Source organism: Dermacentor albipictus, chromosome 6, assembly GCF_038994185.2.
Source record: "Dermacentor albipictus isolate Rhodes 1998 colony chromosome 6, USDA_Dalb.pri_finalv2, whole genome shotgun sequence".
In the NCBI taxonomy this organism is placed as follows: domain Eukaryota; kingdom Metazoa; phylum Arthropoda; class Arachnida; order Ixodida; family Ixodidae; genus Dermacentor; species Dermacentor albipictus.
In genome coordinates this window covers 56,998,247-57,020,065 of record NC_091826.1, presented here as the reverse complement: position 1 = coordinate 57,020,065, position 21,819 = coordinate 56,998,247, and the positions used below count along the sequence as shown (strand labels likewise).

At 47.8% G+C, this 21,819-nt stretch overlaps 1 protein-coding gene and 1 pseudogene across 1 annotated transcript in view; both read right to left on the bottom strand.

The window, feature by feature from the left end:
- FoxP (forkhead box P) overlaps window positions 1-21,819 on the bottom strand; it is a 501,832-nt gene that overhangs the window by 285,252 nt on the left and 194,761 nt on the right. The window lies entirely within an intron of this gene.
- Window positions 15,161-15,340, bottom strand: LOC135907837 (U2 spliceosomal RNA; annotated as a pseudogene).

The window sequence follows — 21,819 nt, the reverse complement described above, 5'->3', positions numbered from 1 at the left end:
GATCGTATGGATGAAATATAATTCACATTTTTGTTTTTTTACGCGTAAGGATTGTTTGCCATTGGTCGAGCGCCTTCGCTAATAACGTATCCAGCATCGCGATTGGCTGGAGTGTATGGCGGATGGGGCGGTACCTCTTAACCAGTGCCAGCATATGTTCACATTATGTGGTGCTCTGTACGCTGTCGTTTACTAGGTTGGTCTGTGCACTTGTTCTCTAGTTTAAGAGAACGCCCGCGGTAATCAAGCCAGTTCTTTTCTTCCTGACTGCAGTGCGCACAGGTTGCGAAGCCTCAGAGCTGTATCTGCTTTTGGTGGTCTCATAAATGGGGACGAAATGAACATAAATGATGTCGCATTGTCGCAATGCCGGACGAGCCAGCTTGTCCGGCACTGTTTTCAACTGACGTACGGCCGGCAAGAAGAAAAAAAGAAAAGATTTGCGCCAGCCAAATATTGCGCTGCGGTTCATCATCTCATCATCATGCTCAGCTTTAAGTAGAGCGTTAATATCAGAGGTTTTTGGGCATTTGTTGGGGAAGAACTTTGTTACAACGTGCTGCCCCATGAGTACGTTCGCAGGCTTTTCCGTCGTCTGCAGTTTAACACGTTGCTGCCGGCGCGAAGTGACACCAGCGTACGACGGCGTGATAACCGACCAATGTCTCGCCAAGGTATGAGAAACAGACAGCGCTAGTATGTACGTGTATGTGCAAATACGAAAGATCCGGGTTTGACTGGAGCGACTCCCGTATATCCGCAAATGCGTACATGCGACGAGGATATATATATATATATATATATATATATATATATATATATATATATATAGGCAAGGAAATCTTCGGTTTAAGAAGAGGTAATCGGAGAGTGTTGAGAAAGGTCGTCGTCATGCAGCAGACACAGTTCGCGCCGTTGACGACGACGACGACAGTAATGATGATGATGATGACAAGGTGCTCGCGCAGCAGAAAGTAGACGTTGCAATGTCGAAAGCTCTCAAGAAACGAGTTCGCTTCGATTTGCTGCTTTGTAGGTAACAAATTTATGCGGATACCATGCACAGCTCGGAATCTATGCGAAGCAAACCTCTCGTGAAGTGCTAAATCAAACGCCATAAAGTTTTCCCGTTTCATTCCTGCCTCCTTGACGCAAAGGAAACTGACGCACACGCGCTCTCGCACACCCGTGCTGCGCCATCTGACAAGCGCGGCGATCACGTCAAAGAGCTATCTGTGGTTGGCGTTGATCCGACAGAAACAATGCGTACGATTGTGGGCCTAATGAGTTGCTGAAGTTAAAACTTCCTCGATGCAAGTTCCACTAATATGGCGAGCCAGTAATGTTTGTGCGTGTTTGTGTGTGTGTGTGTGTGTTTCAAGAAAGCCATTTGAACGAGAGTATCACTGTAATTGCGAGTATGCACTGCACCGAAGCTCTATAGGTAATAAAAAGGAAGCAAAGTAAATATAGCGATTGTGGCCTAATGGTTAGAGAGTCAGGCTTCGCTTGAATACATCCAGTGTATCCAGTGTATCGACAAAAGTTAATTGCACGAAGTAAGTAAGCATGGAACTGTGGGCGGCGGTATACCCCACAACCACGTAGCCGCATAATTGGAGCAAAGAACGTGTTCGCTGTGTTCACCTCGCATTTGAGGAACTCCCGCGGCTTCGCAGGAACGCGAAAAAATTTGGAGGACGCTCAAGCTTCGCCTTTAAGAGTGGAACGGGACAGCATTCAAAGGTCCCTGACTGATTGTCACGCTTCACGGCAACCGCAGCTTTCTTGCGGACGCGCCGAGGCGAGCGCCATCTGGATGGAGTTGTCGCAAACAAACAAGTGAGTGGCACCGCTTAGGGTAGAAACGCTAGAAATGGGGGCTTGTCTTTTAGTTTCCGCGTAACGGAATTATGTTTTCTGGTATATACAAATTACAGTCCGAAGCTATCATGCCTGTTAGTTGTGTTTAGGCCGCACTTTGCGATTTTCCTGACTCATTTTACTTTGAGGAACTCAGTTCAGCAACGTCTCTGCGCCATGCGGAGGGCCTGGGTGGTTGTGGTTCGGAATGACCTTTTCTTTCTTTCTTTCGCGAAACGGCGCCCTATGCCGACACCGAATTTTTATGCGACGCGGGGCCCTTAACGCTATCGCGGAGAAAAATACAACAGTAACAACAAAAAAAGGCAACATCGCCGCCCATTGGATGCAGCGTTGCCGAACGAGGAAACGCCAGACGTCAATACTGGCCGGCACGTGCGCATACCCTTTCGGCCGAACGGAGAGTCGGAACTTCCGAGTGCACGGAATCGACAAACATAGCACCCAAAGCTGATGGGAGGGCAAACACGCGAGAGAAGCCGCCGCCGTCACGAGCCACGTGTGTTGTCGGCATTTTTTCGCCCGCGGCGCCGTTTAGAGTTGCGTCCGTGTTTGTTTGTCCCACGGCGAGAGACCGGAATTCTGGCCGGTCGTGCATTATTGTTTAGGCGAAAGTCGTTAAGCGACGAGTTTCTTTCCGCCTCGTAATACTGGTGCTCGTGCATCACGTGCCGGCTTGTGACGTGGCCGTGACATTTCTGAGGTTGAACGCGAGATTGCGTGTTCTGGCTGCCCGGCAGTGTATAGAGAGGCCGCATTGGATGGTGCGCTGAGCGCGTACTGGAAATATATCGGCGCGCGGTAAGTAAGCCACGGTGTTTCACAAAGTGGACCTGCGTGCGTGCGCGCGCGCGTGTGCATGTATACCTGCAGGTCACAGATGCCGAAGACTGGCGGGTAACCTCAAACCACTCCGCAGTTGCCGAGGCAATGTTGTTGCAGGAATGTTGAAAAAATGTTCGAGGAATGTTGAAGGCATGGTAAAGCAATGTTGAACAAACGTTGTTGCCGAATGAATTGTTATTGCAGCCTGTCTGCGTATGTTGCACGCGTTCGTCAGTTTCTAAATTACTTGCGTAGCGAGTTAATCAAGAAGTGGCCTGCTTCCAGCTTTGATGTACCCACTGCTGCCCCCATGCGGTGCCCCGCGGAGATCCAACACCGCCGGCTTTATGAGAACCGCGCGAGCTCCCCTGGGGCCTCCGTTTGCCGGTATTAGCTTAATTTTCGAGTGCTAAATGATCTCACCGCAATACGCAGCTGTATTGCGGTGAGACATAAAAAGAAAATTTCGGAAATTGGCTTTCAATTTGTCGTTCGATAAACAACTTCTTACCGCTAAAATAAGACAAATGCTTTTAAATAATTTATCGGTCTAAATTGATTTAGTGTTTCTTCTTAAAGGGGCGCTGAACCACATTTTATCAAAGTCGAGAAATTCATTTCAAGCTTAATTTAAATTTAACTATTTCAGAAATACTTCACCGTAAGAACTACTTCAGTGGGTTCAGCAGAAGCGCAGTTATTGGCAATTGCTATTGGTGCGTCCGTTCCTTCTTCGGTGACATGCACTGCGAAGGCTACGGCGGAGCGGGGTGTGCCAACACCACCTAGATAGCACAAGGCCTGTTCACTACTCTCCATGACGTCATGCTACTTGGCTCGAAATTTCTATTGCCAAGGCTGGCGTGACGAAAGCGGCGACGTCAAAGTCACTGTTGCTTACTCGGGAGCATCCCCATTAGATTCTATGGCAGTCGGGCCAGGTAGCATGACGTCATGGACAGGAGTGCACAGGCCTTGTGCTATCTAGGTCAACGTTACTAGACTAGTTTGCTAGTCTAGTAACGTTGATCTAGGTGGTGTTGGGTGTGCCCGCAACGTTCTGCCTACTGATCGTGAACCTGGCTAGCAGATCAAATTTGATTTTGGATGTTAACGCAGACGCTACTATTTCCGATATCCGGGTTCGCGACGCGCCTAACGTAAGCCTAACGCGGTTGCCTCTCTCCTTTGCAGCGGCTGCAAAGGAGAGGGGGCAAGCCACGACAGATATGTGGCGCCGTCTAGGAGTGCCCGATAGCATCGTATGGAGGCAAGGCTTAGGCATAAATGTATAGGTGGGTACTGATCTATAGTGGTTCGTGTGGTCGTTTTCTTTTATTATTGCCGGCTTTGACATATACAAACAATACACAAAAAAGAAAACATGTCAACAAGGATTTCACTGGCACGACATATTAAAATTCTTTCAATGCTGCAAGTTTATGTAGCATGTCAATCCATGTTGGTTCTTCAGGAAGTGCCCGATGGACATCCCTGAACCGTACTACAAATTCAATGAAGTGATCACGTGTAGTTCGCGAATTGACATCAGCATTGCTGAACTGCGTTCTAGCTTTCCACAAACGTTGGTAGTGCGTAGTGGGCATTTGCACCCTCTGTAGAAGACAGCAGTGACGAGAAAAGGGCCTCCGCAGAGTTGGGCGAAGCGGTGAGGAAAGTTTCGCTTCAAAAGATAGAATCGACTAAACAAGACGAAAGTGCTTCAAACTTATCGTGCGGGTGTAACTCCATCTCTAAGAAAAATATTAGAAGAAATACGACAAGGCGCCGTATTACAACTTACGCTATTACTTATGAGAGCTTAATATATGTTGACGCCGTGCTGGCAAGTAATTCGCGAATCTCAAGTTCCCCGTATGCAGTCACGCAACCCAGGCGCCAGTAGAACGAAAAAGGACAACACAAATCCGGTTTAAAAATTTGTTTAAGTGGATGGCTCTTTGCAGTTATGAGTATAGGAATGTTGAAGAGTTCGTTGGCCTCTGCGGACACGTGTTATTTTGTCGCGGGAGGCAGCTACGATAGCAGTGACGTCAATCTCCGTGCGCGCGTGGTGCCATTCAAGCTCGCAGTGCACAGAGAGTGATTAATCTAGCAGCTACAGTTACAAACAGAGACACGACGTTCTTTTTTTTGAAATTTATTTTTTGCTCTATCACTGTCTGCGAACGTCATCGCGTGCACTTACAAGCGTCAATATGTTAGCCGCAAATACACGTATATTATGATGGTGACGTCTGTAACCATCCAAACGCTCAACCAAGGGCTAGGGATTGTAAGAAACATTACTAAAATTAAATTATGGGGTTTTTACGTGTCAAAGGCATGATATGATAATGAGGCACGCCGTAATGGGGGACTCCGGAAATTTTGACCACCTGGGGTTCTTTAACGTGCACCTAAATCTAAGTACACGAGTGCCTTCGCATTTCGCCCCCATGGAAATGCAGACCGCCGTGGCCGGGATTCGATCCCGCGACCTCGTGCTTAACAGCCCAACACCATAGCCACTAAGCAACTACGGCGGGTCTAAAAATATGACACTCAAGCTGATCACGTGCTTTTTTTTCCACAAAGGCGAGATAATATGGCCAAGGAGAGCCAGGAAATGGCGTTGAGCTGTCGATGGATTGATGGAATACGGTTAGCGGATGTAACGTGACTGATAGAAGCCGAAGGTCAGTCGCCGTATGAGCGCGTAAAACATAAATATGCATTATATATATGACAATGAACGTTGTTAGGCGGGCTGTGGATATAGATTATATATATAGTCACAATAAAATTTAAAAAAAATATGAGTCACCCCAGCATACGCCAAAGAGGGTGGAGACGAAGGCCTGCACGCTCTCAAAAGACATTCATTAAATTACTTGAAATTCCTATTCGAATGCGTTGTTACTTCTTGTTAATTGTTTCCTCCCATGAAAGGTCGTTGGTTCGAGTGCCTTAACTGAAGCTACCTTAATTAGCTGGCCTTAATTAACTTCGCCCTAATTAACAACAAAGGTCAAGGGTGCGACTCCCACCGAGAAGTAGTGGGTTCGGATGCCTGAATTAACTACATCTTAATGAACTTTGCCTTTTTTTTGCATAATGAGCGGCATCGGAGCCAGCTGTGGATGAAAACGACGACGAATGTGCGGGCAGTCGCAAGAGCATGTGTCTGCTCTTGGCGAGCTCACGTCTTTTATTTTTAAATTGTAATGACTCATCCCTATACTTGACGCAGATGATTTTCGACATATAAGTTTCGGGCGGAACACCAGCAAATGTCTTTCCCGACAATGCGAGGTGACCTTAAAGAAGCTTCCGCTGTAGAGCTTCCCACCTAAATTTTTACTTTTGTAGATCTGGCTTATCAACAACCAACCTCTGCTCTTTTCGCAATGAGCCAGAAAGTACGGACCATTTCTTTCTTTCCTGCCACCTCTTCTCTCTCCGCAGAATATTCTTCTTATTTCCAACTAGTACACTGGGTTTCTGAGCACCCTCTGCTGCATCGCAGGTCTGACCACCGCCGTGGTCAGTTGCTTCGCAGCTGCTGGGGACTGAGGGCCGGGGTTTGATTGTTGTGTTCATATAGGAGGTTGTGGCCAAGTACTGCACCAGGGTGGCCAATCCTGCTCTGGTGAGGGAGTGCGTCACCGGTTCTGGTCACCGGGATCAGGCCGCACTCCAGGCCTGTTTGCGCAATTTTATGAACACGCGGATTCTTTTTCTTTTTTTAATCCGGTGGAAAATTGCCGGCACCGGGATTTGAACCATGGAACTGCACCAAAGATTAACACTGCACCACTGCACCAAAGATTAACAAAAGAATAATGAGACATCCACCCAATCGTAGCAGTTGTTACAAAGGAAACCCATACGGGTTCCTTCTTTAACTGGGAGGCTTTCCTTTCAAGGAACCCGAACAAGCATCGCACTGGCCGTGATAGCCCAGAGGCTGTAGAACTGCTCTGCAGAGCTCGAGGTACCGGGTTCGAATCCGGCAGCGGCGGCCGCATTTCGAGTGGAGTTTAATTGGAACAAAACGTTCGCGTAGTTAGATATAGCTACACGTTGTTTTTTTTTTAAATAAACTCTATGAATGGTCAAAATTAATCCGAAGTCCTCCGATATTTATTTATTTATTTATTTCTTCATACTGTCAACCCTCTGCTGAGGGTTCTTACAGGGAGGGTTTAAATACAGCCAGACCATATATACAGGTGCATCAAGCGGCAGCGGAATCACAAAAATACATGTTTAACAATTTTTCAAATTCACAAACATCACTGGCTTCTGCCACAAAGCTTGGCATTGCGTTCCAGAGTTCAATCACGGCAGGGAAAAAAGAAAAGCGGAACACATCAGTGTGAGCAAAGTATGGACGTAAAACATATTGATGATTAACACGACTGCTTCGTTTTCCTGGAAGCTACACATACTCATCTTTGTTGATTTTTAAATGTCCATGTAGTATTCTATAAAACACTTTCAAACGATTTTTTAGCCTTCGTACTTCTAGTGTTTCCACATACATGATCATACGCGGATCATGGCTCGCATAGAAACCCAGAAAGTAATTCATTCAAACTGTGCAATAAACTTCTTCTTCGTCTTCTTGTACACATTGAAAGTGCAGTGGAAACGTTGAGACACTCTCCGCGTCTTCAGTTATGTTGCCCGTGGATTCTTCTCGAGCTATGCTGTAGAGCTAGCAATCGGCAACTGCTACTTAGAAGGTATCCCCAAAGCCACAATGGGAAAATTGGGCCACAGTGATATAAGTGCGCGAAGGAAATGTCTCCCATCCGAGGAGCAGATTTTTGCACCCGCAAAGCGACTACGCAGAGGTACGCGCCGTCGCCAGAGAAATCGATCGCCGCGCATTTGTGCCTCGCCCTGATCGAGTATCTTGCTTTTTTTCTTTACCCTCTCCCTTTCTCTCTTGCGTCCCCGCACGCGCGCCCGGTCTTTATTATCACGTTTTTTGTTTTGTTTCGAATCTCGCGGAAAGCGCGCGTGATTTCAATTGATAAACGATCGTTTCCGGACTAACTCGCAATGCACACAGACGGTCTCGCGCGCAGCGACTCTGCGGGGCAGGCGGGGATATTTAATGAGTGATGATTTACGAGTGGCACGCCGTAGAAGGCGATGGATAAGAATCCAATAAACTCGGGGAAGGAAAAAGAAAGAGATAAAGAAAGAAAAATGAAACTAGAACGCCGAGCAGAAAGCAACCGGCCACTAAACATCGACTAGTGTTTGCAGAAACCTGACAAGGGTGTTAACAAGAGTCAACATGAAATATCGAAAAAAAAGGAAGAAAAAAAATTTGAAGGCAGGACCAGGGTATCTGTATGTCCGTTCTTTTTTTTAACGTTTCCTTTTTTGTTCTTTTTTTCCCGGATGGGCAAAGTAAGACAAAGGGGGCCGCTTAGACGGCTGTTTTAATTCGACATTTCTCTTTGCGTTTCTCCGAGTTTCCGAGCGAGAAAAAAAAAAGAGAACAGAAAAGACATATAAAATGAAAGAAGGAAGTTAACGCGCTTTTGGGTACCGTGCGTCTTTACTATCTTCTAATGCTTGTATTCATCGTAGGGAGGCGGGGCGGAGTCGGGTCGTGAAAATGGCCTTAAAAGTGATTACCATCTGTCCACGGCAAAACAAGAGCACTAAGCTCATTCGCTACACCAGCAAGAAAAGTAAATAAATAAATAAATAGATAGATAAACAAATAAATAAATAAATAAGGAAAGAAAGAAAGAAATAAAGAAAAAAAGAAAGAAAGGAAAAGATAAACATAAGTGAAAGAAACATCTGCACCCGCGCTACTCTGTAAGATGCACTTGACAATATATGTATTTCGTTGTTGCCAGCGGCGTCCACTTTCTTTGCCTGCTGTTCGTAGAACCCTGAATCCGCTTCGGGTATGCGTTCGTTACGAAATTCATTTGCGTGTGCCTCTGTTTCTGCCGTATACTTCAACGCGAGAGTAAACGGAAAGGGAGCTAATCTTCCCTCTCTCAATTTTCTTTTACTGTATGCTTCATGCTGCCTTGACTTTGTCGCTCCTACTCTTCTTTCTTTTTTTTTTCTTTAAATGTAATCTCTGCTTCAACAACCAGTACGAAGTAAAAGTGTCCCCTTCTTTTTTTTCTTTGTAAGGAGCATTTCTGGCGACGCTGACGAGAGTTGTGCGCGGAATTATCTACGCTTTCCCTCTCCCAGTCCCCGCGAAAACTGAGCCTTCGTAAAACACAGCAGCGCGCAACCGTCTGAAGAACTCCACTCCCCCTCCCCTTCTCCCACAACCATCCTCCCCCCTCCCCCCACGCGCCTCTTCTACGCTATACCTTTTATGACGTTGCATCATTTTTTTTTTGGCACCCGTTTTAATGACTGTTGTCACTCGCCTTAAAAAAGAAAAGCGCATACAAGACGCACGCCCCCGTCGCGAATAAAAATTGCCGGACGAACCACATCGCAATTAGGCACGCGCGGAGAAAAAGAAAAAATTAAGCGCCACGGGGGGCAGTCAGGGGTTGCCGGCAAGCCTTAAAAAATCGTTCCTCTCATTAGCGCCAGGAGCTTTTGTTTTTCGGATCCCGTTCTCACGTACATTTCTATCCTCCTCGCGTTCTGGCATCCAGAGTTTCCATTACTGTACGACTCGGCGTCCCAGACCAGAACGGGGCGGGGCATCTTACCGAGACGCCAGCGTCTATCATCATCACCACCATCATCATCATCATCATCGTCGTCGTCGTCGTCATATCATCATCATCATAATCATCGTCGTCATCGTCGTCGTTATTATTATTATTATTTATTATTATTATTATCGTTGTTATTGTTAAAGGACGTACACATGCAAAAAAATAATTATTTTGGCAAACTTTCGTTTTAAGTGGCGGGTTCGTACACTTACCATACGAGTGCGACTAACGCTCGAGTTCATGCGGTAGTAGCGCTTCTTTCTCAGTTCTGATCGCCTCTAATTCACGTCGAAATGGAAAACAGCTTATCAGGTGTGAAGTGCCGAGATTGACAAGTGCCTTATTCATCTCCGTCTTGCACTTCTTTTTTAAAATGCGATTATAATCAGATGTAGGCCCCTTTAATGGGCACCGGGTGCTCCTTTTCATATAAAGATGCCAATAACGCAGGCCACAGCTAAGAAAAAAAATCACGTAAAAAACACCTTCAAACCTTTAGACAACATATATAAATAACTCAAACAAACTTTAAGGTCATCGTATCTCTCAAGGTACGACGCGTTTCCCAGGGTCCGTCATCGCCCGTTTTGACTTCGGCGCCCCCAGAATTAGGCACGACGTCGTTAACGACGTCGGATCGCAATCAGCGCCAAGAAAAGAAGTTAACGGAGCGTCGCTCGACGTTGTTTCATTGCAAGAAAAGCCCATCTTTCACGCCTTTCCCTATTTACCCGGGGAAAGCACAGGTCTAGCGACGGCCGCTCGGAATTGCCCGGTTAAATCGGCTTTTCCCACGAACAACGTTTTGAAAGGATAAAGAAAAAACGAAAAACTTAAACAGCCGCGCGAGCTCACATCTCCAGAGATCGACGAAATCCTCGTGTCGGCGAACCGCGCGAGAAAAACGCAAATCGGCCGCCCTGCAATGCCGCATTCCCGGCAAACAAGCTCAGAATCGGAGTCAAGTTGTCAGCCGACTGCATAGACAGAACGGTGCGAAGCGAGGAGAAAAAAAAAATTTAAAAAGGAAGCCGCTCACAGCGCGATCGGGATAGAATGCACTTATGCGTCGGGAGTTCGCATAAAACAGCGTGTCTTTTGTTTTTTGTTTTTTTTTCTTTGTGGCTCCTTTTTGTACGAACGCCGCCTGTCGCTTAAAGTAAAGCCTTCGGAGCTGCTAGCGCCATCTGTGAGCCTGCGGCGCAAGCAACTCTCGCGTTCCAGTGTCTGGTTGCCTTTTTTTTTTTGCAATGCAAAACATCAATGCACGGACCCAATAGGAAAACAACAACAACAACACATACACGGTATCGAAGAAATCACGACGGTAGAGGTGACATCGACTACGGAGCTCGAGATTTCTTTAATTGTGGGGTTTTACGGGCCATAACCACTTTCTGATTATGAGGCACGCCGTAGTTGAGGACTCCGGAAATTTTGGCCACCTGGGGTTCTTTAACGTGCACCTGAATCTAGGTACACTGGTGTTTTCGCCCCCATCGAAATGCGGCCGCCGTGGCCGGGAGGCGATCCCGCGACCTCGTGCTCAGCAGCCCAACACCATAGCCACTGAGCAACCATGGCGGGTGAAGCTCGAGATGGACTATATAAAAGTGCAACGAGATATTAAATTACGGCCCTTTGTTGTCTTCCTTCTGGCAGATTTTAAAACCATGGTCACTCCTTTCGGAGACAGCAAATTTCGAATAAATTTGTCACAGCTTCAAAATCTTCTAACATCGTGCAACGCAAGGTAACTTGAAATTTTCTAAATATTTCTGGCTAAACTTTATTTTTCATACCTGGTATCAGTGCGAGAAAGCCTTTTTTGTGATTGACCTAATTTATTTGGGCAACGGCATAAGGAAAAGGAGGAAGAAAAGGAAGGAAGGAAAGGTAGGGAGGTCTACTAGACGCACGCTTGGTTTGCTACCCTACACAGAGAGAAGGGTTTAACGACATAAGCTTTTTTTATTTTATTTTGGCAGGAATCTCGGCCCAAGCGGTTTTATTTCCTTAACCATACGTGGTCGATGAGGAAAACGAATATAACATTTGGAAGGATGGTTTACAGCGCACGCGGCTGATTACACACAAAGACATTACCTACTGGTATTCTCATTATTCGTCTAATGCTCCAGGAACAAAGCCAATGTGTGCAATATCGCTGTTCTTTCCCAATATTTCGTGAATCAGCTGTAATTCGTCGTGTAGCACGGTTAATGATGCATAAAGAAGAACAATAACAATGATTTCGCAATACTACGGCACCGTTGGCCAAGTAATTACGTGTCGCTGAGGCCAAGCTTTGCGACACTGATGAGTTTCGTAGTGTTCAACCACTGCGAATTCGCACGCAAAGAAATCTGATATTGTACGGCAGCCAAGTTATCGTTATTCTTGAAACCAATCTTTCCATCCCGATGTTGCATCAATTGTTTTCCTGCAACAAATTTGGGTGCTGGGACAATGGGAGCTAGTGCCCCGCAGGTTCCGTTGCTAAGGGGCACGGCCCCCCCCTCCTCCCCTTTCTTCCCAATACCGACCTCTCTCAACTATAACGATTAGGGATTGGCTTAAAAATTACAAAAAAAAGAACTCACCTAAGCGAAATGAGCTATCCTCCCCGGCCCCATGTCACCACACTCAAGATAATACACCTCCGGAGCCCCTGGTCGCATCGCTAATTAAAAATTGCATCACTCACTTGTTTGCAATCCCCTGTATTGCTGAGTTAATTAGTGGACATCATCCTGTAATAACTGCAAAACAAAACAACAAGAAAAACAAAAACAAACGAAAGCTCTCATACCACGCGGATCAAGAACTGCGCTGCAAGTATACGTGCTGCCAGGTGTGTGTGCGCTATATATTTCTGCTCGAGTTTACATTTCACCGGATATGACGCGGCTGAATGCGCACTGCTTTGATTTTGTTTCCATTGCAACGTCTATCAATCATCAAGCTGATCTTTTCTGTTCTTTTCCCCTTCGTTCTTTGCCGCTCTGTGAACACTCAGTATGTTTTCAGCTATTTATTTTCTCTGCTGCATTGCACAGGGGTCGGTGTAATGCAGCCAGTCCTTCCGCTCGATTCTGTGGCACTCTTATCATCCGCCGTTCACGGCTGGTTGAATGAATGAATAGAATTTATTGATATTATATTGATTTATTATAGGAAAGATAGGTGTACCCCGAAATTTAGACAACAAATGCATGTGCACTATGCAATGATTTAGCGAATTTACCTCACATGCTCTGGCGATGTCCCGCGTTACACAGCGATAAAAACAACACTTCTTCACGTTGGGATGCGGTCCTACACAGCCCCAACCTCGAAGAGCAGTTATTGGGCTGTCCAACGGGCCCGCGACGCGGCGGAGAGACTCGGCCTCTCTGTCCCGACGTGGGAGCGGCCCGCTGCGCGCTAGTGCGCGCCCTAAAGGACCCTAATAAAGTTTTTCATCCATCCATCCATCCATAGGAAAGACAGAGAGGTCGACCTGAGCTAGTGAGCTCTAGTCTGCACGGCTGGTTGATCCCACCGATAGGGCGAGCAGGGCATCGCTCTGCCCGCTGACGAAGTGTGAAAAGGAATGGCATCGGAATAGAATCGTTACATTATTCTTGCCCTGATTCACACTCGCGACGTTGTTGGCACACTAAATTGTGCGTTTTCCTTATACAACAGCTATCGCTGCGACTAGCAACACTATTGAGAAAGCAGGCAATCACGCCGAGGAAATCATTGCGAATATTAACTATTCTTTGTTTGCAATATAGAGCTAATAGGAAAACAGGGAATCGAAAGTGGAAGAAATGACAATTTGCGGCCCTTGGGAACCGAACCAACGACCTCCGCATGACGTGTGCGATGGTATACCAATCGAGCTTCACGGCGGCGGGCTGTCCCCGACGTCCACTTTCCGTGGGATATTTTTGCATGCGCTCTAAGTCTATAGGCTTGGGAGTGTTAGTCAGCGCCACTTGCGACAATAGCGGCGGATGTGGAACATCATTTCTACCCCGTGAGTTTACGAGCTGGCACTTGGCCAACAAGCCCACGTAGACTAACTCAAGGCATCCATGGTTGCCAGACGCAAGGCCCTCGCCATACGATGACCGAGAAAACAGAGGGGACTTGATTCGTTGTCAATTGCGACCGAACCGAGCCGACAGACATTGGCACCCGTTTTCTTTACTCTTCTAGATGTCGTATACGCCTTGCACGAACAAAGGGTCAAATAATTGTGCCGCGAGTTGTTTTACGATCAGCCCAGAAGTCATGGGCACCGAAAGCTGCTTCTCGGCACCGTTATTATTCCACGTCAAGTGCACGCACTGCGCTACTGGCATTCACGCTACGAAAATTTTGTTGATCATTTCGGTCGCCGCGCTGGAGAGTTATCTTGTGTTGCCATTATGGCGTAGATATAGCTGGAGTCATCTTATAGTTGTCCTACATATACCGTAGAGGCAAGTCGGAAATAGTTAACAGAAGAAATACCGTGACGTTCCCCTCATTAGCAATACAATACGTTTATCGACATTTAACGCCTGTTATGAATAAAATATAGGAAACATGTTTTATGTATCTTAACGTCCAGATGGCTTAGTGACTGAGGACCATGCACGTATGAGGGGGCATCTCGCGTTGGAGACGCAGTATTTCAAGCCTTCTCTCGTAAAACTTGCTTTTCAGAAGAACAACGTAATAAATTAATCGATGATATAATGTTTCCAAGTTTCATTTGAGAACAAGGCCGCCACGGGTCGGACTTCTCGCGTGTGCACTCATCGTGCGGCATGCATGCGATACAGTGTGGGTCATTTCTGACATTCAAAATTCTACACTCAGGTCATGATTCTGCGAGGTCGCACAAGTCTCGCTGCGTTTCCTGTTTTTTTTTTTACGGGGTTTTACGTGCCAAAACCACTTTCTGATTACGAGGCACGCCGTAGTGGAGGATTCCGGTAATTTCGACCACCCGGGGTTCTTTAACGTGCACCTAAATCTAAGTGCGCGGGTGTTTTCGCGCTTCGCCCCCACCGAAATGCGGCCGCCATGGCCGGGATTCGATCCCGCGACCTCGCCCTCAGCAGCCCAACACCATAGCCACTGAACAACCACGGCGGGTGCGTTTCCTGGTTACCTTACAAGTTATTACCGCGGTGTGTAAGCGGCGAAAGAAGGCAGTGATTCCGTGGAGAAGATAAATATGCCGCTAAAGACATCGATCGCTTCGCTGTGTTGCGTAGATGATCCGTGGTATGAGACACGTGGTTCTGGTTCCCTTTGGCAAAAAGTGTATAGAAAAATAAAACAAAAGTGCCTCCCAACTTTTCTTTAGGTGCATGAAATCAATTCTGTACGTGACACCAATGAGTGACAGGGTCAAAGCAACGGCCACAGCGGGCAGGTAAGCAGCGTTTTCCTCAAATGACTTTTATAAAGTCTTTGTTATGAAGAGAGCCTTCGTCCACGAATAACGAAAAGCAAGGGTCACGCATGCTGGAAACCTCGCGTTCGACTTTTCCTTGTTGTTGTTGTTGCTGCCGAACGGCTGACGATTATTGCAAATGGTGCGAAAATGGCCGCGGCGACCGTGACAGATCAAGGATTACCACAGACAGCGAAGACGGAACGGTCGCTTGAGGAGGAAACCGGAAAATGATTGCTCTGTAAGGCTAGTTTCCAGCGGATCGATGTACGTAGACCAAAAACCGTGGGCCGATGGCTAAGATAGTGAAATACCGGGCCGACCCGTGGCGAAGGTTAAGCAGGCTTCAAGCAGTCCGCCACCTTGCAAAAATAAGTTTAATATCTTAGGTCTAAACACAACCCGTATCCGATATCAAGCTGATAAGAACAGATACTACACTTTGACCCGCGTCGGCCATGCCTACGTTCGTCCCGCCCTCTCTTTGTCGGCGTTCCAAGCGCTTGCGTATCTCCTTTCCTTTCCTTCCGCTCTCCCGTGGTGGCGGTCTCGTCGAAACCTCTCGCGTGTCTAGTTTCCTCCGCCTCCTCAGGGCAGCGGTCCCGTCATCCACGCCAATGTATATAAAGATCACGGTAAATGAGTCCGTACCTAAGTCCAAAATTACGAGTCACTTCTGTGTCGTATGCCAAACAGCTTCGCCGGTCATCCACCTTTAAAGAGTGAAATGACTCATTATTTCTTATCTTTTATTCCATGTGTGCGCAGTCTCGTATTTATTTCTTGTTGTATTTTTTAAACGTTGTAAAGACAGTGCGAACGTCTTGTGAGGCACCCGAAAACAACTATCCCCCTGTATCTCTCTTGTTTTCGGCATATCCTGCATAACACAGAAAAACGCAGTGGCCGACGTGCTCTTTACGTCAATGTCACCATACCAACGCGTGAATAAACACAGAACAGAAATGAAAGTCGGCAAAGCTCCTTGTGATCCAAAGTTATCCATATGTTCAGGCACTTCGCAGTTTATTGCGATGGTTTAACAGTGGAGACGACCCTTTGGTGAAGCACGTGGAAGCCCTAATGGTAAGATGAGAGAAAAGCTACTCTGCGCTTCGGCGTGTCACAGGTGCGTTGCGCCTCTGTGCTCCACTTCGCACGAAGAAGATGCGAAGAAGAAGAAACTTTATTAATGAACGGTCCGGCAGCTTTTGTTGTGGTGGCCTCAGGTGGCGGCTCGAAGTCCTTGGACTCGGGCGGCATCTTAGGCTTGCCGGACGGCCCAGAGCTGGTCTGCCAACTCTGAACTGTTGAGAGCCGCCTCCCAGCGGCGGCGACGCCGACGCAGAAGGTCTCCGGCGGCTCCCGCAGCCGGGGTGGCGTCGGGAAGAAGCGAGCTCGAGGCTTCCCGTACTGTGGCAACTGTCGCGATTACGGACGCGTCGCGAACGGAGGTGTTCTCATTACCGTGGTTGCCGGCACATAACCAGAACATGTGTCGCAGCGTTGCTCTCTGTCCGCAAGCTTTGCAGGCATCTGTTGGATGTAAACCCGGGTAGCAGTGATGTACGACGGCGGGACTAGGGTAGGCGTGTGTCTGGAACAAGCGTTAAGTTACGGCCTCATTCCCGTTTAATTTGTCGTGTGGTGGCGGGAATGTGCGACATTCGAGTCTGTAGTGTTGGGTGAGGTCTCTGAACGTGGTCAGGCGATCTGTCATATCATCATTACTCTTTAATTTATCTCTACTCGGTCTACCTGAGAAATTATCAGAAGTAGAAGGATTGCACCACAGTCTATACGCGGATGAAATCACCCTCTGTGTTCCCGGGGGAGGATGTGACGGTCACGTCGAGCGAACACTGCAGGCAGGAGTAGATGCGGTCCAGAATTGCGTGGAACGGGCCTCGAGTACTCGGCTACCAAGTCTGAACTCTTAATCTACAAACCCACAAGGAGAGGTCGTAAAACCCTGCGCGACGAGGAACGGGAAAACTCCAAAATACGCATTATATTGGCAGATGGTTCTCCCGTACCGCACGTAGAAAAATATAGTATCCCGAGATTACACCTGCAGGCAAATGGCCACAACGGAGAGACGGTGCGAAGACTGCGAGAGAGTTTTATTTCTCGCACTTCTCCCCGCGCGCAAGTGAGTTTGTTGTTGTCGCCACCTCAAGAGCACTTTAGAGATTGCATCTCTGTCATCTTTCTAACCCCTATCCCCCATCCCCAGTGTAGGGTAGCAAACCGGAGACTGATATCTGATTAACCTCCCTGCCTTTCCTCTTCATTCTCTCCCTCTCTCTCTCCCGCAACATCTCTGCCTTTTCGGCTTAAGATACGCTCGCACGTTTCGAGCGTGCGAAGCACCAGCAAATCTGTGACGACGGACCTCTGTCTAGCAACGTCGCATTCGTCGTGAGCTAGTACGATAAGGAAAAGGGGCGCACCTAGCTGTTACGTTCACTCTCAAACACATAGGACCAAAGACTATCACAATCGACAGATGCCGAGTGTGCGTATGCCTGCTCTGTATCCGTTCCATTTGTCCGCAAATGCCTGTCAGGCTGCTTGCCTATACACTCGCTATCGCACTCGTCCAGAGGTAATGTTGGAGACGCTAAGAAGCATAACATATACGGTGGCTGGCGAGACTCATTATATCACAGGGACCGGCGGTCGCCCCACTAGGACCACGTAGGGGGTTCACTCCGATCTTGGTGCCGTCGGTCCGTGCGCCATGGGCACGTACCTCCGCTATTGCCGGCATCTGTGTACGTCGCTTGCGCGTCGAGCGCACGCAACATCATCCGTGCGCCCCCCGTGCGCGCATTGTTCTATCTGCGTACGAGAGCGCGCGAGAGACAGACACAGCCGCTCCGTGGACGCGGTGATTACGAACCCTGGCGGCTCGACCCGGCGGCACGTGGGAAAAACAGGTTAGCGAGCGAGTGGGATAAACACATGCACGCGCGGTTGTGTCTGCCGTTTCATCCGCACGCGCACGCACGAACACACACACACACATACACACAAACGCCGTATACGACCCGCAGGATGTTTGTTGCCTCGATCGGTCCAAACGGAAGGTTGGCGTCGCTCGCAAACGGTTACTTTTTTCGTCGAGAAGCCAAATGTGGAGGTCCTTCAGGCCCTCACACTTTGCCGAAGAAGGTGTGTGTGGGGGGGAGGGGGGGTGTGAAGGAGACTGCGAAAAGGAAAAAACAAAACAACAAAACAACACAAGAGAGAAAGGGAGAGAGAGAGAGATGATGATGCATGGAAGAAAGACGAGAGGTGGAAGCGAAGAGAAAGAGAGGGCGTGAAAGAATACGAGGGGAAGTGGAAGGAGCAGAAGCAGGCGCAAATTAAACTGTCTGGAAGCATGCAGTGCTGCAGAACTTACACGAGGCTGCCTACGCCACTCTAGCAGAAGCCACGAAACGGCCTCCGCTCTGGCCACAGTACACACAACGGCGACGGCCGAGGAAGCGGACGCTTCCGTCTCCCGGTGTGTTCTTGTCTTGGTAGCCCTGCCACCGTTTTTGACAAGGACGAACCGCGATCTCGTACCGACGAACGCGTTCCTTTGTCGTCGTCAGCTTAATCAGTTCTGAGCAGCAGAACGTCTGTGGCACCGAACAGGCTGCAGGCTAGAAAAACAACAACCGAATCTAATCCGATGCTCCGCTCGCACAGACCGCTTCTTCGCTAGAAAATATTAAAGAACTTACCCGTAGTATTTACATTCGTAGAAAGGTCGTGTCAGTAGAGTTCGTCATGTTTAGTTGAATGCATGCTGCAACAATTTCAACTCCTAATGAGAAACGGCTCGTTAGCGCAGCGGTAACGGTAATGACATTTATACTACATGTAAAGAGCCGTCTTTATTACTCGCTTTGGTGTTGTCTACAGATTCGCTCCTCTCCCGACTAGACGGAGCTCCGACGCGTAGGCTCTGTCGTGCTGCACCGTTTTAACGACACACGCGGAGCATACAGTTTGTTGCGGGCAGACAAATGCGGGAGATGCCAGAGTGTAGACGCACACGCACAGACGAGCGCAGTGATGGACCAGCGAGGGTCTGTGAGGGTAGAATCCGAAGAGGAGAGACGGGGGAGAGGAGGGGGGAGGGGGAGTCGGGGGGGAGGAAGTGGTCTCCCCGCGCAAAACAGGAGGAGAGCGGAGGCTCATAGCCGACACGTGCCGAACCCTCCTCGTTCTCGCAGCGTCCCCCTCTCTCTCTCGCTCTCTCGTCTCCGATGCCGCCACTTTAGTTCCGTTCCCCGCGTTAGTTTCTTTCGTGGTTTCTGCTCTCCTTCGGACTTCACGTGTATCGTCCAGTTTCTTTCTTCCGCATTTCTTCGAACATTTATTCTCTCTCCTACCCTTCCTTCTGAGGAACAGGTAGTCTCAAGAAGGCTTGGTCCGCTACTGCTTGGGGAAAGCTGCTGTAACCGCTACCAATCTGTCGCAGCGCCACCGCGTGGAATTCGTTCGTCTCTGTTGCCATGCCGCACGTCGACCTCTTCTCTATACCTTTCGTCTTATCTCCCCCTGCCCAAGAGTTTCTGATACGCGATTTGTCTGAAACAAGAAGGCGCTAATCGTTGGACGAGCGGGAACGTAGCAGTGAAATAAGAAACAAACGTCTAACGGTATCACCGCTCAACAAGGTGCATGCTTGCCGGTTACGCGATTGCATCGCTTAGCTGTCGCGGCCCTGAACGAGGCGCTGTTTATTTTTTTATTTTCGACCAACCATTCCGCCTTTTTTTTGTCTTCTCCGTTGATCCCCGCTCGAACAACACGTGGGCCCCTCTTCCATTCGTAACGCTAGCCTCGTTCTCGAAATGTCACCTTCCCTCTCCATCTATGCATTGCTGCTTATGCGCTCCGCGTAGCCATGTCGCTCGGCGACGGCTCCGATTGGCTCCGAAATTGCGCTCCAGCAAGTTTAACGACGCCGTCGAAATCCCGATGTAGGTAGGCCGTACGAGGAGGCGGCATCTCTCTGAATCTGTAAGCCACACCTTCCGCCTCGTCTAGTACCAACTTAACGGGTATTCTGAGGTCTTCACTGAGTTGCAGCTTTAATTTTTTATCTTTTTTATTATATATTTTTTTTATTATGGGATCCCCACCAATGAAAACAGCACTTCAATGAGATCCACTTTGAAAACACCTGTTAGTTCATGGTTTGAAACAAAACACGATGCAACCCGTCTGCAAAGGCAGGTACACAAAAAGTATTAATAACTAGGAAAGAAAGGTAAAGGGCACCTGTTTCGGGTGCCCTACCTTATGCGCCTAACTTAGACCTGAAAGGTCACTGAAGATCGATTTGAGTAAACTGGTAAAGCGATGGGATTTTCAGAGTGATTAAATTTTGCTACCCGAAAAAAACAAACAAAAAGACTGCGCGTACTGAATTCAAAGGAAGTAGCCGATGGCCACCCCCCTCCCCCTCCCCCCTCGCACTTGATTTTTCTCAAAGCGTTCCTGGCATCGAACCCCCGAGAAATCATTTTCGTCTCGATCAAACACGAGGGAGAAAGAGGCGGGGACATAGTGACTTTCGGTCGTCCAGAGATAACGTGGAAGACATTACCGAGGCGCGGGGAAATGTGGGCGTCCTTTAAATACTTACGCTTACAGTGTGAGTGCCTGTTGGACGCTTAATCAAATGTAAAAAAAAAAAGAACGACAGGTTAGGAAAGTGAATGTGTGGGCGACGGATTCACGGCTCTCCCACTGAAACCGAGCAGAGCCAATGCGCCGTTTCACACTTGCCCACTGATTGTTTTCGATACACCCCAGGATTAACAAATAAAAAAAAAACAAAAAAAAAGAAACTCGCGAAGTGCGTCTAGGAGCCAGTCATGCAGCAATTTTGCGTGTATTCACGGGTTGCTTTCCCGCTCCGAAAAAAAAAAAAAAACTTATGCAGCACTTACTCAGCAACAGAAAGCTGTGTCGGGAGTTTTTCATGTTGCTGTACAATTTCCTCGTTGACACCTTTAATCTAATTATAACATCTAAGAAGTTGATTAATTAAGACTAATTATGTAATTAGGTGGAATGCAAAAGAATAACTTGAGTATCTCCAAGCGAAGGCGAACGTCACCTTGGTTCTGTGCAGTTACGTGGAATTTGCATATTTTTTTATAGTTTGACCATATATAATTGAAGCATTACGGATTACTTCACGGCAGGGGATACGTTACAAGAAAGCCTTACCGACGTCAGTTGTTTTGTTTTATGTTGCGGTGTGCAAGGCACCACGGCCGGCTTTAAAAAGTGGCGAAGGGGCAAATGGCATACTCTGTATACAGCTGCTATTTGTAAAGCGTAATTACATTAAAAAGATACAGATAAAGTAAGTAAAACAAGAAGGTACAGTAGCAGAGAACATTTCACACACACAAGATAATATTTTTACAATAATTTACTCTTTACTTCTTCAAACACAGACAAGAAAAAAAGAAATCAGAGCATGATACAAACCCTACGGACGAGCCGATCTGGTGTCACGGAGAAAGCAGCTCGGCCGGCATCGAGGTTGTCACCGAATATGCATACAACTCCCATAATATTTTCCCTCGGGTTCATTGTTTTCGGAACACGCTTAGAGTGGTGGGAGATGGAGAGAGAGAGAGAGAGTGAGAGAGAGATAGATAGATAGAGAGAGAGAGCTGTGAGAGAGTGAGTGAGTGAGAGAGAGAGAGAGAGCTGTGAGAGAGTGAGTGAGAGAGAGAGAGAGCTTATTTTAAAGTTAATGAAGAGCGGAGCGCCAGCGAAGCAGTGCATACCAGGAAGGAAACAAGGGCCCGCATTCCCCCTCGCCACCCGTTTCACTTTGACTCGTGACGTGGAACGCATTATGTACACACACACACACGCACCGCCATTTTCCCGCCGCTTTACGCGTAAAGC